Consider the following 8929-nt stretch of genomic DNA (forward strand, 5'->3'; position numbering starts at 1 on the left):
CCAAGAGTCCCCAGGTCTTGCCATATTGCTGACCAACCAGGTCTCTACCCAGGTTCACAGGAGTCTATTGAGCATTGTAGGACTTAGCTCACAGCTTCATTGTTGTTTTTCCCCCTCACTTCCCCTTATTGGTTATGTACGTGGTCACCAATCAGAGCATGTATTCCCATTGAGTCTTAGTCTTGGAAGTGGGTTTGATCTGAGGGGACCCAACCACTTGCCTTGATGTCTCCTGGGCAAGCAACTTGCTTGTTCTTGGAGTAATCAGTTAGTCTGCCTATATTGTTTTGTATTTTTCCTGTTGGTTTTTCTTTCAAGAAGTATCTTCTGTTCTTCTTGCTGCTGCAGTCTGGTTTGCCTATCCTTTTAAGTGGAAATTTCCAACCTCTAAAGATTCTGGATGCTGTTCAGGATTCCACCTATAGTCTTATGTAATTCAGAGGCTCTGCAGGGAGCCTCCTTCACTGGGAATGTTGTAGCCCCATTTTAGGTATTCCAATCAGTTACAGGCAGAAGGTAGACTTACAAACTTTCTATGGTGATATTTCTGACTATTTCTTTCTCTCCCCCTCCAGTGTCTATTTTATAATTGTATGCAAGGGAAACCAAGATTCAAAAGACAGCCAAGCATCTTAACATTATATTCCCCCCTTTGCTTATTCCAACCATGTTTCAATTCCTGTATCCCAGAACCCTGTTGTTCCAAGGTTGCGTGATGATGGTATATTCTTAAACATACTTCAATTGCCTCCTGGTAGGTATGATCAGAAAATAGGCTTCTCTGTTCACTGCTTTTATAGCTCCCTTCAGAGTATTTTTAGCAAGTGTTTGTTGTAGATGTTGCTCTGGAGTATGGCAGCTGATATTAGCTCTTTCCCTATTGGTGGGGTTTTGTGGCACAGTTGGTTAATGTGCTGGGCTGCCAAGTCCACTTTGAACCAGGAAGCCTGTGGTTCAAGAAACCCTATACAGGGTCACTGTGGGTCAGAACCCAACTTGATGGCACTTAACAACAACTATTTTAGTTTAGCTGTTTGGCCGCAGTTGCTGTGTCTTCTCAGGTGAGGCATGAATAGAAACTCTTCCACACAGATAGAAGCAATGACAAAAATCAAGACTAAACCCCAAAGTCAAACATCATAAAAAACTCAGGAAAGATATTTCTATAAAGCTAGGAAACTGAGAAAAATTACAGAAAGGGAAAAAATTGTTGGAAAATATGAGTAATTCTTTAGGCCACCTAACAGACTCCCATTTTCAAAGTGAATGAGAAAGTTCCCGCTGTTCCTGCTATGCCAATGTGATCTGACCCAGGCCTTCCTTTTTTTCTCTCCTCAAGTCCATATATCTGTCATTCTCAGTGAGAATTAGCTCAAGGCTGGTCAGATCCACTTTGGAAGAGACTCCTGGATCAGTTTCTTTCTTCTGTCTCCACTGCCTGGTGCAAATTCTTCCCCTGAGCAGCACAGAACAGAACAGTACCAATCATTTTGTGCATTGCAAAATCTTGCATGCATGATGTAGGACCTTCCCTGGAGGTATGGACTTAGACAATTCTCCCATCTGGTGACCAGTGCAGAGATGGGTAGACAGAGAAGAGGAAAAGACATGATAAGGAAGTAAACAAAAAGACACTCATACTTCTGTTTCTGCAGATCACTGGGTGGTTTCTGCACTGGGAGTGCTTTCTGGTTCCTATCTTCACTCACTTCTGTTTACAATGGCTACAGTGTCTGCTGGCCACCCTGGATCAGAAGTCATTTCCTTTATTGCTCCTGTTCCAAATCTTCCTCCTGGTAAGCACTTGAACCACTTATTTAGCACTTTATCTGAAGTTCAGAGTTCTGGGATGGTCCTCTGAATCTGTTTTGCCTGGTTTTCCTTGCTTTCACTGATGCAGCTCTGCATGACTTTCCTGCTTGGTCCACCATCAAGTCCCAGCTCCTCCTTCCATCTTTTTATGATGCTTCTTGCATCATTCAATATTTTTACAGTGTTGTTTTTGTTAAGTGCCCTTGAGTTAAGTCCAACTCATAGAAGCCCTGTATAGGATTTCTGAGGAGTGGCTGGTAAGTTTGTGCCACCAACCTTGTGGTTCAAACCAACCTTGCAGTTTAGTGCTTATCTCACAGAGCCCACCAAGACTCCATTTTGCCAATAGAACTCTTCAGTATTGAAACTGTAGTTTTGAATTTTTTCTTCAGTTCTTTCAGCTTGAGAAATGTCAAGAATGCTCTTACATTTTGGTTTTCTAACTCCCAATCTTTGCATGTTTCATTATAATACTTTGTCTTCTTGAGCTGTCCTTTAAAATCTTCTGTTAAGCTCTTCAACTTCATCATTTCTTTCTTTAGATTAATTTATTCTACATATGAGAGCGAATTTTTGAGTTTCTTCTGATATCCGTTTTTGTCTTTTTTTTTTTTCCCATCTTTTTAATGACCTTTTGCCTCCTTCATGTATGATTTCTTTGAAGTCATGCCATAACTTACCTGGTTGCTAGATATTTTATTAGTCTTAATCTTAAAGTTCCTTTGAAACTTGTCCATCAAATATGGGTGACTCTGCTCATATTTCAAATACTAGTGTTATAGCTTTCAGCATCATAGCAAAATGCAAGCCACCATTATGTGACAAACTGAAAGATGAGAGGTGACTTTGTGAATATACTAACTTGAACATGTTTAAAATGATGAAGTTTATGCTACGTACATTCTACCACATGGAGGCCTGGTGGCACAGTGATTAATCGCTCAGCTGTCAATGGAAAGACCAGTGGTTTGAAACCACCAATCACTTCATGGGCAAATGATGTCACAATCTACTTCCATTAAAATGAGAGCCTTGGATAGCCTATCGAGCAGTTCTACTATTGTCCTGCAGGGTTGGAAAGAGTTGTAATTGACTCAGTGGCAATGAATAATGGGATTATATCCTATCTCAATTAAAAAAGAAATTAAGGTATTACAAATAACCACCCTACACTTGAATGCTTAGAGGAATTTAATTTGTAATAACCCCAAATTGGAAACAATCCTTCAACAGGTGAATGGTTAAACAAATTGTTGTCCATCTATACTATGGAATACTACTCAGAAATAACAAGGAATAAACTATTGATATATGCAACAAACTGGATGACTCTCCAGAGAATTATGCTGAGTAAAAAAAAAAAATCAATCTCAGAAGATTACATACGGCAAGATTCAATTTATATAACTTTCTTGGAATAATCAAATTATGGAGATGGTGATTAGTGATTGCTTGTCCTGGTTTGGTGCTGCAGGATAATGCACTAGACCACAATGTCAGTTTGAACCACACGTTTGGTGATTCAAAGCATCAGCTGCTCCTTGGAAACCCTATACAGGGTCATTATGGGTTGGAACTCGATGGCACTTAACAAAAACAACAACAGGGGCTGGGGTAGGTGTGGTTATGAAAGGGAAATATGAGGGATCAGTGTGTGATGGAACTGTTTTTGACTGTGGTGATGGATATACTAATCTTCATATGTAATAAAATTGCTTAGAACTGAATACAACAAATAAGGATGGACATAAAGACCAATGAAATAGAACAGAGACCACATATACAGATCCTCACATTTACGGTCAACTGAGTTTTGACAAGAGCATCAAAATTATTCAATGGGGAAAGGACAGTCTTTTCAGCAAATGGTGCTGGGGAAACTGGACATCTACATGCAATAGAATAAAGTTGAGCCCTTACAAGGAGTACTAGTAAAACTGGTGGAGCCCAAAGGTCAGTGGACTGTATCAATGCCAATTCCTTGGTTATAATACTGCATTAGAGTTTTGAAAGATTGCTATCATTGGGGTAAACCAGATGAAAGGTATAGAGAATCTCTGATATTTCTTACAACAGCATGCTTTCTCAAAACAAAAGTTCTTCAAAGTTGAAAACTGATGAAAAATAATACTTATCTTATATCTAAGTCTCCTAGATGCATCTCACAGGTGGACACGGTAATGTGAACAGTGATTTGTCCCATCATCATGAGTAATCGTTAACATCTACCTGGCATCTGTTTCCAACACGTCCTGTCTGAATGCTGTCCCTTCCTTTGTTGACCTGCAGAGGGCAGCCTGGCCACACAGGGAGAGGCCGTGGTGGAGGCCAACTGTGTGAACACAGGGTTCCTCTCTCTGTCTGTCTGTCTCTCTCTTACACACACACACACACACACACATATACTTTCTCTCACACCACAGCCCATGAGGTCATTCTGTCCATGGCTGGCAGGCTGGGTGGGATAATTTCTCCTTGAGCTCTTTGTCCAGCTCAATTTCAAATGACTCATGAGTGGGCTTTTGCCTTCTCTCCCCAAGAGACCCCCTGCCTGGCCCTCACTCCTCCCTAGACCACCCCAGAGAACAGCTCCTCCCTCTCCACTAGGCCTCAACTTTGGAGCCCAGAGTATGTCAAGAAGATTCAGAGAGCTTTTGGGCCTACTTGCTGGGAAACTGAGGCCCAAAGAGAGATGGGTTTCCTCCTGCCCTCCTGGTCTTAGCAGGATGCTCTATTAAATCTCTCTCCCACCCCAAGAGGAGTAGGACAATCAGTTGGACATGACCATTGACGAGTGGAGTCACTGGTGATCCTGAGGGGTCTTGTGTATGGTGATGTCACCACCGACACAGGGTGCTGCAGAAGTGTCCTGAGAGTGGTGGCTACTTTTTCTGGGATGTGTCTGGACATAACTTGGGCCCATGAGAGTCCTGCCTCCCTCTGTTTTCTCCTCTTCTCTCTCTGCATACATGGGCTAACAGAAGAGTACCTGTCTCAGGTACTGTGCAGGTGGTCAGTACAATGAAAGACTGGGGGCAGTGTGGGAAGAGTCTGGTGCCAAGCCCAGACCCTAGTACTTCTTTTAAAATCCAGAGTGGGCCTGCCTGGGGAAGCTGGTGGCCTGCTTCCAGACTGGACTGTGGTAGCCCCTGGACACTGAGAAGTTTGTACAATTTGGTATTTTGCTAAGGCCCAGGTGGAACCTCACGGAGGGCTGAGGGCCCAGGTGCAGTGGTCTTTCCTGATGATGTGTGGCAAGCCAAGGCTTGCAGCAGTTTTGGATTCCAGCCCTTATCAGTTTGAGACCTTTCACAGAGTCCCTGGTTCTGGGGCACATGATAGCCTTTGTATTTATGGCTCCACATGTAGAATTTATTTCAGAGTACACGTGACCACAGCCCATGATGCTGACACATTCTTTGAGGTTGTATCTCCTGCCCCCTTGAAGATTATTACTGTGTCCCATTATCCCTTGGGTGTACATGGAACAGAAACAAAGTTTAGTTGCAACCTGTAACTACTTCTTAGTATCTCACCAGGCGAGCACTCTTAGTTTGGGCTCCGAGGGAGGCTGTTCTGGTCCTCTTCTTGCCTGTGCCCTGCTGCTTCTCCACCAAGCCAGCCATGACCTCTGTACCTGTCTGGGTGGTCCCAGCATAAAGCTCCTTGGGCCAGGCTTTTTCTGTGAGAGGCACTTTGCCATGTGCCACTGTATATCAGCCATAACAGAAGAAAGCCTGTCTTTCTTCTTGGCACACAGAATGCCAAGGAGGTGACCTCTGGTTTTGCTTAGCAGAGAAAACCAAAGGGAGGAGTTAGGCATTGTCTCCCTATAACTTGCCATGTTATCTGCTCTCTGGGGCTCAGGAGGAAAGTCATCCAGGGGCCCCTCCTCCTTCAAACCCTATGGAGCAGCCACTACAGGGGTCACATTCTATGTAAGAACCCAACTTTCCCACCCACCCTTCTTTCTCTTGTTGTCTCCTTTGCAGCTCTTATCTCCAGCTGAAATGTCCTGGAGGTAGCATCCCTTCCTGAGGTCAAGTGTCTGTTCCCAGTGCTGGCTCAGAGCTGAGTGCCTCTGTCCCCGACAGGCCAAAGTCAGGCTTCCCCTAGAGGGTGGCTTGAACAATGTGACAGGAAGGATAACTAAGGCTTGCTAAAAGTTGAAGCAAAATGTGGAGGGGAAACTCCCACAATATAAAGTGTGCATTTAGAGACCACCTGCTGTCTGCTGCTGCTCTGGACCACAGAATCAAGGCTTAGCCCTGTCAGCAGGTACTGTCTAACTGGATACCAGCTCCCAGACAGCCAATGAATACTCAGGGGAGGATTCTGCAGCTGTCTGCAGGTGGCCCATAAAGAGGAGTTGGAGACTTCGTGGGGAGGCACACATGTGGTGTACCTGAGGACCAGGTCAACTTCCAGAGATACCTACTTCCACCCTAAGGTGGCTGAGCATTCCTCAGCTGCTGCGGGGGGCAGGTCTGCTTACCACTAAGTGGGTACTGAATGGGGTAGGTGTGACCTATGAGACCCAAGTGCAAGGACAGTAGTGGTGGTGGCAAGGCAGTAGTTTTGAGGGGGATTTGGAGAGAGGATTGGGAACGCCTGATTATGGGCAAGAGAGAGCATCTGTTTCAGGTTTTAGCCTGTATGTAGGTGCACCATCTTCTCCAGAATAAGAGAGTGAGTGTGGGCATCTCCATCCATTCCCAAACAGTGGTTCTAGGAAGGTGGTGGGCTCTCCCTCAGCATGCTCAGGGACCCTGGATTCCTGCTTTCTGCAAGGCTTCTAGCTGGAGTTCTGTGGCGGAGTCATTGTGCAATCTTAGTAAAGGCAGGCTCGTTCCTTCTCTCAGTCTTGGGGTTGAAGCTTCAACTGAGGTGGGGGTGGGATGCTCCAAGCTAGCTTGGCTACCTGCTTGCCCTGACTACCTTCTCCTCCTAAGTCAATCAACTATAGCTCATCTCTAGCATGGGGCCCACTTGGAGCCCCATGGTTTCTGGACAGGGACAAGAGCCCCTCACTGGCTGGCTTCCTTCCTCAGGGACGCCCTGGGTGGCTGCTGTGAGAACCTTCACTCTCCCGTGAAGGGAGCTTTTAAATGCCTGCAGCGCCTTCCAGAGACACATTTACAATCTCACACATCATTTTTCTTGGAAGCAATCTCTTTGCCTTTAAACATGTCATCGCTTGGCGTCTCCTTTCCCCTGCCTCCTGCGGTTCCCCACCGGCTGCCTCTTACTTCCCGGGTGCGGGAGCCAGATCTACAGGTTTGAAGCCTTGGGGGTGGGCTGAGCCTCCCTCCCTACAGTGTGGTGGCCAGGCTTCCCTCTTCTCCACCGCCTGGGTGGGCTGGGCAGGGTGGGCTGTAGGAGCTGGAGTTACCTTTGACGTTCCTTTTGCTGTGCCAGCCTCTTTGGGATTTCAGGGGTGCCACAGCAGGGGTGCAAAGGATCAGGGGAGGGCAAAGGAAAGTTCCTGCCCACAGGAAGGTGCCCAGGGATGTGACACAGGCAACATCACAACTTGGAAAAAAAATTACTGTTCACTGGCATTGGATGGGTCTTAGGTGGGGAAACCGAGGCCCTGGGAGGAAGTGATTTTCCCAAGGTCACAGAGCTGGTTCCCTCCCAGCCCATCCCAGCTACCATTCCTATGAGCTTCACACAAGGGGACTGGGTCTTGCTTACCTGTGTATTGCTTATCTGTGTGGCCCATATGACAGTGGTCAGTGACCGCCATGGATAGGCAAAAGGGAAGGGACCCTGGTATGTATGGCCTTTGTGGGGGGTATGAGTTTTCTGCCTGTCAATGACTGTTCCTCCTAGTTTCTACTAGGCTTTGCCTCTCTTGTCAGCACCCCAGGTATCTGTTGACAATGGCCAAGGTTTCCTTTGTGTTAGAGTCAGCTCCTGGCTACTTGCTACTCAGAGTCTACTAGCCCAGCTTCCTGGAGGTGTCCCTTTTCCCAGAAGCAGATCTTCCAAGTTTAGACTGCTCTAGGCTGTGGCTTTCCTTATGGGGGTTGAGCCTGAGCTGATCCTGGTCACCACATCTTTGTTCTTGGGCAGAAAGGCAGCCGTTCCCCAGTTAGGGACCAGCTGTGTTGCCATGATGGTGATAGTGATTCCTGACAGTGTTCTAGGGCATGGACTGACTGAGGTGATATGCATGCTGGTCAAGGGAACTGTGGCTGCTGACAAGTGGGCAGGGGCACAAGGGTTCTTCTTGAAGCACATTACACAGTTCTCTTGTAAGTTAAGAATCGCTTGTGTTTTCAGGTGGTTTTGGATTCTCACGACCTGGCTTCAAAAGTATTCACAGATACTGTTTCTTTGGGGGCTAAGAACTCCCTCATTGACCTAGGGAGTAAGTGATCTACCCAAGCACCGGGGTTTCCTCCTCTCTGCTGTATATTCAGGAAAAGGGGCTCTGAGAAAGAGGTCATTCCAGAAACAGTGCTGATAATGGCTTTAGGCCCCACCACACCTCCCTCAATTAAAGGATAGAAAATCCGATGTGCCCTGGTGTCTTGATGCTGAGATCGTCTCATTCCCAGACCAAAAGTGGCTGAAGAGCTGGACGGTCAGAAGAATTTCTTTGACCTTGGTCACTGAGTGTTCCAAACTTACAAAGGGGAGTGAGGGTAACCTGCGGGTTAGTTTCACCCTTCTCACGCAGAGCCCCCAGGGGAACATCGGAATAGCGCTTCAGCTCCGGGCGCGCAGCCAGGTGTCCCCTGTGGCCCCAGCCTGGGCGTTCTGGATTCCAGCCCCGCCCCCGCCCGTCTAACTCCAGAGTTGCCAACACCCTGCCCCGGGCCCCCAAGTACACCCCGCGGACTCATCACCCTCCAAAGACGGCCGTCTCGTCCCGGACCGCCAAAGCCACCCCCAGCCTCAACCCGTTTCGGTGCCCGCCGCCCGCGCAGGGACTCCAGACCATTAGGCTCCCACCGGGGTTCTCGGATTCTCGGGTTCTTCCCACCCCACTGGGGCGGGCCCGCCTGAGGCCCCGCCTTTCCCCGCCCCTGAAGCGGCGCCCCGGGCCCCGAGTGGCCGGGAGGAGGTGCGGGCGGGACCCGGCGAAGCTCAGGTTTCGGCCCCGCCC

This window comes from Chrysochloris asiatica, unplaced genomic scaffold (assembly GCF_000296735.1).
Source record: "Chrysochloris asiatica unplaced genomic scaffold, ChrAsi1.0 scaffold00354, whole genome shotgun sequence".
In the NCBI taxonomy this organism is placed as follows: Eukaryota; Metazoa; Chordata; class Mammalia; order Afrosoricida; family Chrysochloridae; genus Chrysochloris; species Chrysochloris asiatica.